Below are 10,470 nucleotides of genomic sequence, written 5' to 3'. Positions count from 1 at the left end.
GAGCTGTTGTGGGAGCAGCTTGACCGTATGGTACGCAAGAAGTGCCCATCCAACCAATCCAACTTGTGGGAGCTGCTTCTGGAAGCGTGGGGTGCAATTTCTCCAGATTACCTCAACAAATTAACAGCTAGAATGCCAAAGGTCTGCAATGCTGTAATTGCTGCAAATGGAGGATTCTTTGACGAAAGCAAAGTTTGATGTAAAAAAGATCTTATTTCAAATACAAATCATTATTTCTAACCTTGTCAATGTCTTGACTCCATTTTCTATTCATTTCACAACGTATGGTGGTGAATAAGTGTGACTTTTCAGGAAAACACAAAATTGTTTGGGTGACCCCAAACTTTTGAACGGTAGTGTATATCTGTACAGAGTGGCTAGCTAGTAGCGCCAAACTTCGACTGACTCTGTTGTTGCAGAGGACGTAAAAGCCAGTGGGAAATTCTATAACTTGGTTATTGACCACTTAGCCACCATGAAAGACAAGAGAATGCTCTTCCTTTTCAAATAGGGTGAGTGAAATGACACCTCCTTCTCTCTCTGAACTAACTGAACTGCAGCTATGAGTGCGATTTTTAATGTGGTTATATTGTTTATTTTTTTGCTTGCCTGGATTTAGCTGTGAATGAATAGTCAGTTGAAGTAACCTTATTATTTTTACTGCGGTTGTGTACGCATAGTTAATGAGCACCACAGACAGTTTCTGCCACAGGGCACTGGGCCAGGTTAGGCTACCTGAATAATTGTCTATACTCTGTTGGTCGGGTACACGGTTGATATTCTTCAGAGATGTTGTGTTATGAACATTTGGCCAAGTATTAAGAAGTATCTAGGTCTATTTGATACACGCACCACTGCTACTATGCAAATGTCTTCAGCCTTCTTCTGATTGAGCTTGTGAATGCTTCTTTTATTATTAAGAGGTGGTATTACGGTTTTTGGCTTTTTCCCTCACCTTTATTGAGTTATATATCTTTTTTGTGTACTAGGTTTGCAAAGTGAAAAAGCCCAAAGTCCACCCCAAAGGGAGTTCCCATTTCCCACAGAAAACACTGCTCTGAACTGCCTGGAAACAGCTCGTTTGTAGTCCAGCCTTTACTTCCCTTTCTTGTGACGTCACAATAAAAATACGTGTCATAATGCTCGCTGAGCGACTAGTCCGACACGCCCTCAAAAACACCTGTGGAAAAACACTGAGCTGTGTCGTGGAAATTATATTCCTGGTGAGGGGTTGAACAAAGAATTGAGTAACAACCAACCGTTGTCTTTGAAGTATTTATTTAACAAAAGAGAATAAACAGAGAAGTACTAAAACACATATACAGCCGGTCCAGAGACCTGCCGCCTAGGGCGGCATCGGGCGTCTGGCCCCGAGCAAAGGGATGCATCATCATTTACACAGTCTAGGTTTCTATGTTTTGGGGAAAAGAGATCCTCTCTCAGCCTTGAATGAACATGCCATGAGAGGAGAGGAACTACAAGAGAGGGAAAACACCAAAACAATCTCACAGCTCAGACCTAAACCCTAGTAAATGTGGACAGACCAACATAAGGAGTATAGGTGAGGAAAGGTTAAGAATAAAAACACAATACATATCTATAACAATAATAGTAATAATAATGATAATATTAAAAGATCATACATAAAAGATTAAATGTAAGAGGACACAATTGTCTGTCATAACAAGCTGCAGCACACCTCTCCTCTCCCTTCCAAACACCAGCTACCAAAGGACATGAAGTTGTTACTGTGATGTAGAGACAGAGCTCAGTTAAAACTTCATGGATGAAAGATACTTTTGTTACAGATTAATAACTCGCCACTCTGAAACTCTTGCTCCAGTCCAAATTGCCAACCTGGTCGGCAACATGTAGTCTACAGCTGAATCGAACCTGTTTACTGTCTTTTCGCTGACCCGCCCTTCTCAGCTTCTGATTGGCTAGTAGTCCTTAACTAGGAACTGCTCATGTGCAACTCCCAACAAAGATCATTTGAGACAAGATGTATCACTCCATAGCTAAAATGAAGCCTTCAACACAGGGTGAAAAGAGGAGCCTCAGCAATGTGCAGTATGACAAAAAAATATGGTGTTTTTTGGATATTAAACCATGTATACCTGTTCTGGTACAACCCCTAAATAGGATTTTGAACCTGAAAATGAGCATAATACCACCTCTTTAAATTTTTGTAAAATTATACCCCACAATGCATTAGATAATTGCCCTCCAAAAAGGACATCCCCTCTCACTTGGCTTCCCCAAAAATTTACCCCACCTCCCACCACTGCTCATTACATAGTTTGTTGCCAAAAATGCACACATTCAACCCTCAAGTCAAAAATGTAGGGTTGTCTACAGTAAAAGGAAACTGAATTGCCAAATACAGCAGATTTCATACTGTTTGCAGGCAGAACCAAAACATGAATAGTAATGCAGTTTTTGTAATGCCATCAACTATTTGTATTTAGAAAGTTGTTCTGCTATGAATGATTGATCTATTTCTCTTGAAAAGAAAATGTGCTAGTGTTTGGACAGAATGATTTGATTTGGCTGTGTTTTGAATAGAGTTTGTCTGTAGAGAACATTTTTTGCATTTTGAAATGTAGAGTTGGTATTTAAAGAACAAAATGTGGTTTTGCGCACACGCTTGTTAGAAATTGAAAAAACCTGTAATGAAGCTGGGATCCACTTGATATTCATCATCACCTTAGCACAACAGAAGACTACTTTTGGAAATGTGTTAACACTTTTTCATTTGTTTCACACATTTTTAGATCTCATAGAAAGACCCCTCTATTGGATTAACTGTGTTTAACAAAAGGAAAATATGTTTTCACAGCTGATAGAAATTACTTGCATACTTATGAATCTCTAATACACGTTTGTGAAACTCCTTTGCACAATCCTTCAATCAGCTACCAGTCTTCATCCATCTATAAAAGATGCCATCTCTGTGTGGTTATTTGCAAGCATGGATCAAAGAGGCCAAAGGCGCTTTAAATCTCATCGTTGCGTTTGAACAAAGAAATCAATTAATTCCAGTTGAACAAAAGTGTTTTACAATAGTTCCCTAAACCTAAACCACACGTGGGAAGCAGGACACATCCCGGTTTCAAGTGTTGTGTGTAATGTGCTTTGCACACTGACAGTCTACCTCAACCACCTTCCCATTACTTCTGTAATGTAACACTTCCTGGACTGCAAAAAATAATCCAAATGTAAATTATGTCTTCATAATAACAAAATTATTAATTATATTAATGATATTTCTAGAATACAACAATTTGGTCAGTTTGTGTCAACAGCAGGACCTAGGCAGTTAAGAGTTACTGTTACGTTTTGCATGTTTTAACTAAAAAGTGCCTCTTTCCTTCCTTTCTGATATGATGCGCTGCACTGTAAGACACTGCATCATGCTGAATATGTGAATATGGATAAATTGTTTCCCTCACTTTATGAAGTTTTTTGGGTCAAGCTTACCCTCTAGTGGCCATTAGTGATTGATTTACATTTCTGTCTATGAGTGTTGCTACTCCCTTATTTTAACGATTCCTGTACAAACAAATGTAATCGTAATAAATTTCTAATAGTCTGTCTAATAGTGAGTCTGCGGAACCATACTGGTTTGACCTTGAGCAACCAACAGGTCAGCACCATCATAGGCCCCTGCAGAACCTGCTGCCATTTGACCAGCAACAGGTGGTGTTTGCTGCCAGGCACCACGACAGGCTCATAGCAGGAAAGTTCAGGTCTTCCAAGAAAAAGGCAGTGTTTACTGCTGGTGTGGAGAGCCTGAAGCGGTGTGTGCTGGGGTCCACTGCCTTCCCTGCCCAATGGCCAGACTGCAGCCACTTGGTGGAAACCATTTTTGTGAGACTTTTGTTAGACTGTCGTTTACACAATAGTTCCAAAAAGCAAGGACAGGGTGGGACCCTGACAAGATGGACTCTTATCCTGCAGGATTACCGCAACATCCAGCAGCTAATTCTGGGTAATGGAGCCATCTTGCAGAGCACTACACTGCAGCTGGTTGAGGTCAATCAAATGATTTAAGTTTTATACATTTGTAAAGGATTTATTAGTTTGTTCTGTTCGTTAATTCTCTCTCTTTAATAACATGGTGTCAAATAATACACTTTTTATAGTTTTGTAATACATCTTGCAGTCAGTCATTTCTTTGACTGTACAAAAAAGGTTACCTGAATATGACATATGGTTGTGTTCGGTTCAAAAGTGTTTATCCCAACATAAAAAGGTTATGATGTTCTTATACAGATTCTGTGTTTGTATAGTGTTTATAGTGTTTTAAACATTTTGTACAGGATTTATTAGTTTGTTGTGTTTGTTAATTCTCTCTCTTTATTAACATGGTGTCAAATAATACACTTTTTATACAATTTTGTTATAAATCTTGTAGTTTTATCCCAAAATACAGTTTATAAATAAACTAATTGTACACAAGAAAAATCGGGGAGTGTGATTTGAAAAAGTAATCTTAAACTACTTGAAGTTTGACCAAATCTATTATGCTTACTAAATGTAGAGTAACATGTAATGTTTCTTAAAATAGACAGCATTGTTAGGTACAACAACACAGTAGTAGGCAGTGTTTCTAAGGTGTAAAGACAATGCACAAAGCTCAGCAGAAAGCTTCGGGTCCTCCACCTTCCCTTATCCACCAGAAACAGTACAATTTCAGCAATTCAATGAAAATTCTACTAAGTAGCAACTAGGTAACAATTAAACAACTTGGTTACTTCAGCCTCACATCTTTTCTTTCATTCTTTCTGTTTTAGTATTTTTTTTCTCTTTTTTTCTCCTTCCTTTAACCCAAACCACAATGTCCTAAACCTAACAAAGTAGTTTTGTTGTCTAAACTGAACCAAACTGCGACCTTTTCACAACATTAGCCAAATGTCTAATGTCATGTGACTAACATCATTTGACCTATGTAACTTTGTTAAAAGGTATGATAAGTGTTTGCAATCCAAAATAGTTTTGTTAAAGCAGTAATCCTACCCATGGCTTAGAAAAGTATTTTGACTATTCCATCCATCGTAAACCACTTATCCTGCATACAGGGTCGCGGGGGGCTGGAGCCTATCCCAGCTGACATTGGGCAAAAGGCAGGGTACACCCTGGACAGGTTGCCACACATAGACAGACAACCACTCAAAGCTAAGGGCAATTTAGAGACACCAATTAACCTAGCCTGCATGTCTTTGGATGGTGGGAGAAAGCCGGGGCACCCAGAGAGAACATGCAAACTCCACACAGAAAGGCCAGGGCAATTGGGGTTTGAACCCACAACCTTCTTGCTGTGAGGCGACAGTGCTAACCACGGCATCACCACACCACCCATACTCTGACTATTACATATTTAAATATTGATAGACTTGTTGTCACACTTTGTACAGTACCTTATTGAGGCTAACGAGCCCTCAGCCAGCAGATTACAGATTTAGCCATATTTCAGCAGAGATACTTTATAATGGTAACTTTATAATATTTTTAACTAAGTCAATAGAGTCGCAAACACTACGCTACAGTAACTGTGTCCCAAATAACCAAACATGTTATTCCAAATGACCAAACAGTGAAAATGAGTTTTGTGTCATCTACCACAAATTGGTGAACGATGCTTTGTGAAAATACCATACACACTTAATTTCTTCACACAAAGATGTGATTGAAATTAGACATAAATAATATTATTGTAAAGTTAATGAAATTAAATAAATATTATGTCTATCTAAGTCTATCCTCACATGAAAAAAGACAACAGGTTTGCTTAATCACACAGCAGGCGACCAACCAGGCTATTTTAAATGAAGGAAAGACATGTGGTCCCACTTAACCACAGTCAATGGGCAATGCTGTTTGTGACAAAGAGACTTTCGTGGCTGACGGCCATCCTGATTTCTGTCTACTAGCTGCTTTAACATAATTTGTGGCTTTAGTGATAGTCCTATCCATGTGACCTAGGAGTTGCTCCCTGGAATTCTCACATAGGATTAAAGGAAGGAATTCTATCATTTGTCCATCATTGTTTAAAGTTAGAACGGCTGCATCTTACAGGTTACCAAATTATTGTACAGTATGTGTAGCCTACAATTTACAGTGTGTGCTTGTTTTTTTGTGGAGTTGGCCAAAATCTAATGATAAAAAAGATTAAGTGCTATGAATAGGCTATTTAATATGACGGAGTATTAGGGCCACATTAAGAAAAACAAATTGAGGATGAAGATTTTGCATTTCGAGAATAAAGTCAACATGTCAAGAATATAGTAGAAGTACCATTTTCGAGAATAAAGTCGAAATGTCAAGAATAAAGTCAACATGTCGAGAATAAAGTAGAAATGACGAGAAAAAACTTGACATTTCAAGAATCAAGAAGTACTACTACTACCTACTACCTACCTACTTCCACAAAATGCCTCATGTTCGTAAACTTATACTTCAGAATCGGTTTTAATAACAAGGAAATTCTTTCTCTTTTACCACATAAACACGGCGTGGTAATAAGTATTAGGACTTGCCGAACATTGCGTTTGTTCAGAAGGATAAATCACACAAACTTGGAAGAGGTGGGCGCATTCCTGCAAACTGAAATAGCGAGAAATGGACAGATGCAAGGGTATCGATGGTTAAACCTACGCGCAATACAGTGAGAATATGTGGTATCACAAGACACAATAAGACAGTTGATCATGAATTGGGATTCCTCCTACACTTGAAGCAATACATACTGTATATCTCATATCTGCAACCTTGTATAATGAATAAAACTTCAGGTTATGTCTGTTTTTTATGCAGGATGAACTTGATGAAGTCATGACAACCTGGAATTCGCATTGACAACATTCGTGTCAAGCCAGGCCATGGTGTGATAGGAGGTCGCCCTATTGTGGTACACACTTCCAGAGATAGACAGTTGACATGGAGGAATTGGCCCTTTATAAGAGTAGTGCACCGCCAAAAGCCAATACCCATGTGATGAAACCGTATTTGATCTCTGCTGTCTTCTGATGCAGGAAAAAGGATGGGATGCGCCCAGAGATGCGTTTTCCGCTGCTGAACTCTACACCTTATTGAGAACTGAAATAGGCCTACTGCTAAATATCTGAGGGGTGGACAACTCTCTGCAGTAAGGAGGATCACTGTGTGGCTACTATGTAGGCCACACAGTGAAAGCATAATTTCCTCTAAATGGGCCTGATGTAGACCTGCACTTATGCAGTACACATGTGGTGCCAAGACCATCTCGGCCAACTTGAAAACTTTGTAGTGATTATACACAGTGATCAGCACTCTCTTGCCAGGTGCCCACTTGACTGTACAGCCTTCATGCAGCATGTGTGATGGAGTCATACAAGTAGTTTGAATGGCAGCTCATGAGTATCCTCACTTTCACAACATTTTGATTTTATTCCAAAAATATATTCAGTAATTTCGCTTGCTACCTGGCAGTGTGTTTAGGAGGATCTATTCAAATACACTGAATATTCACATTAATTTATCACTTGAAAGCTGTTGAAAATAGTTTTTGAAAACTGTACTTGAATTGTCCTTATACAAACAGAGACAGAATAAGGGAATAAAGTCATAACATCTGACATTTGCAAAAAACATAGGGCCCTTACCGCATAAACACAGAAAACCTGAAGACAAATTGCACCTATAAAAGGCTTTCAAAGTCAGAATAGCAGCTTTTTGTGTCAGTCCTTTTAGAAACCTTGGCTTGGCAACAGTATGGGCACAACTGTGTTTAAAGGGCCACATATCGTGCTACACAATGTCCACCCAGACGTTGCTCTCAAGGACTTCAGTGAATTCAGCACGAAAGTCAGGGAAATTTCCATAGAAGTCAGGTAGCTGTAGGAACATTCCACATGTCCGTCCAATTGGACGTCTTGTGAAATCAGTCATTTCTGTAAATTCAACAGTGACAGTGTCTGACACAATCAAATCAGACCCTGTGCAGAATCTCAGAAACCTCCCAAGTTTTTCTTCATCCAGTTCCCTGATATACCTTCTTTTTGCTTTGCCCTCATATCCGCTGGGAACTTCAACAGCCTTAACACCTTTTTAGATGTGGGTTTAAGATCAGCATAAATCTCAGCTTCTCATAATTCAGACTGATCTGTGATTGGGTGATCTCCGTCCAACAATCAATAACAAACATTGGATTTTGAATAAGTTCTTTGTGGGAAATTTCCATCAGAATTACTGGAAGGGTGTCTGCTGAGGCTTTTCTTCTACATTCATAGTTATCGAGGACCTCCAACAGGTCATCAGGATCAACCAAGGAGAAATCTTGTAAAGCTTGCCTGAGGATCTCTCGTTCTTGGCAGCTTACAAACTGAAGAAAGGCTTCTGTCAGATCACTGTACACTGCTCCAAATAACATCTCCTCATCTAAAGGAGGTGCAAGCTTGATAGGAAGGTAGTGTCTTTGTATCCTCTCAGTAAAATTCTGCCGATGGCTTTCCAAGTGTCAGCCTTGAAATCATGTCTGATGAAGGGTACTTTCATTGTTGTCCCGAGTGTGCAACGATCATAGAATTCTTGCCAAAATGCACTGAAGACATCTCTCAGAACCCCTGACCCGCTTCCTCAGAATTATCTGGGAGTAATCGTCTCACTGCCAGTGGTCTGGTCAGAGTCTCGGGATCAGAAAATGCTTCAACTGTGTCACTGAAACCATTTGCATGGTGTATAGTAATCAGTTTTGTTTGAGGGGTGCTGTCAGGTGTGTCAGGCTGATAAATCAGTGTGTCATCTTGATCAAATTCAGCCTCTGTGTGTGTGCCAAATGTAATTTCAGGGTCAGAGATATATGGGTCATCTCCTAGTGTTACCTCTTGAAGAACAACTGAATCCTCCTGCAATATCTCTGGTAAAATAAAATGGATCTCTGAGACCACTGGGTCATCTGTGATTTGTAGCGATTGAGCGATCTGTGGCAACTGGGTGATGCCAACCGTCTTGATCCTGGTCCTGTGAGTAACTGGACTCCTCTGACAAGGATTGGCCGTTTGAAACTTCAATAATTTCATCCACCCCAAAGTTAGATTCATCATCTTTGTGTTCAGACTCGCTGGTAGAGGCATCTTCATCTGATTGTGGTTTTGGCTGAGTGGCAATGTAGAAACACAGCTTGGATAGTTTGACTGTTTTGCCAATTGAGAAGTCTGATTCATGGCCTTTACTTGAAACACCATTTGAACCAATGAAATTTCATTAAATCCACTATTGATGTCCATAAAAACCTTTGTCTGTGAAGATTCTCAGTCATCCAGGTCATAGTTATCCAACAAAGGTTAAAGTCAAGGGCAACTGGACTTGGTTGAATATACTGGAAGACGTTTCGTCCCTCATCCAAGGGACTTCTTCAATTCTGACTGACTGGTAGGGAAACTCATTTATTTAACCTCAGTGGGGTCGTTTGCTAGGATCGTCGATACTGCTGGTTCCTTAGTGTTCCTGGTTGTTGTAACGACAGCCGTTACGGTCGTTAGGACTACCCGTGGCCAAGACTGTCGTTGGTATCTTCACCTGAGGCCAATAGGTTACGTTTGTTGAGTTTCCTGGGAAGCGATGAAAGGACAGCATTGTAAGTGGGTGATAAGTGGTGGCGTAGACCCCCTCCCTTGTAGATGGCTTCCTTGACACCTCTTTCAAACCATCCATCTTCTCTAACTAAAATGTGCACCAGGTGGTCCTCAAACGAGTGTGCTCTGTCTTTCAGATGTAAGTAGACTGAGACAGAGTCTTGACCTGAGGAGTTGGCCCTTCTGTGTTGAGCCATGCGTTTGTGTAGTGGTTGTTTAGTCTCCCCAATATACAGGTCTGTGCATTCCTCACTGCATTGGACCGCATACACTAGATTGCTTTTCTTGTGTTTGGGTGTGCGGTCTTTGGGGTGTACCAGTATCTGTCTTAGTGTGTTCTTGGGTTTAAAAAACACAGGGATGTTGTGTTTGTTGAAAATCCTCCTGAGTTTCTCTGATAGTCCAGACACGTATGGAATCACAATGTTGTTGCGTTTGACCTGCTTTTCTTCATCCCTTGTAGTTTTGTTGTTCTTGGATCCTGTGGCTGTTTTCACAACAGTCCATTTAGGGTATCCACAGGCTGTAAGTGCCCCCTTCAGGTGGTTCTGTTCCTTCTCTCTGGCTTGGGCGCTTGTTGGTATGTTTTCCGCTCTGTGGTGCAGTGTTCTCATGACCCCTAGCTTGTGCTCCAGTGGGTGGTGTGAATCGAAGAGTAGGTATAGGTCTGTGTGGGTGGGTTTTCTGTAAACCCCAGTCTGCAGGCTCCTGTCCTCTTCAATGTGTACAGCGCAGTCCAGGAAGGCCAAACTGTTGTTGTGAACATCTTCTCGTGTGAACTTGATATTACTGTCCACAGAGTTGATGTGTTCTGTGAAGGCTTGCACTTCCTGGCTTTTAATTTTGACCCAGGTGT

General features: G+C 40.3%; 1 protein-coding gene across 7 annotated transcripts in view; it reads right to left on the bottom strand.

Moving 5' to 3' along the window:
• LOC123982389 (probable E3 ubiquitin-protein ligase HERC1) overlaps positions 1–10,470 on the bottom strand; it is a 61,436-nt gene that overhangs the window by 35,640 nt on the left and 15,326 nt on the right. The gene's annotated exons all lie outside the window — the stretch shown is intronic.

This window comes from Micropterus dolomieu, linkage group LG13 (assembly GCF_021292245.1).
Source record: "Micropterus dolomieu isolate WLL.071019.BEF.003 ecotype Adirondacks linkage group LG13, ASM2129224v1, whole genome shotgun sequence".
In the NCBI taxonomy this organism is placed as follows: Eukaryota; Metazoa; Chordata; class Actinopteri; order Centrarchiformes; family Centrarchidae; genus Micropterus; species Micropterus dolomieu.
Note: the sequence above shows the minus strand (reverse complement) of the source record. Positions and strands in the feature narration are given on the sequence as shown.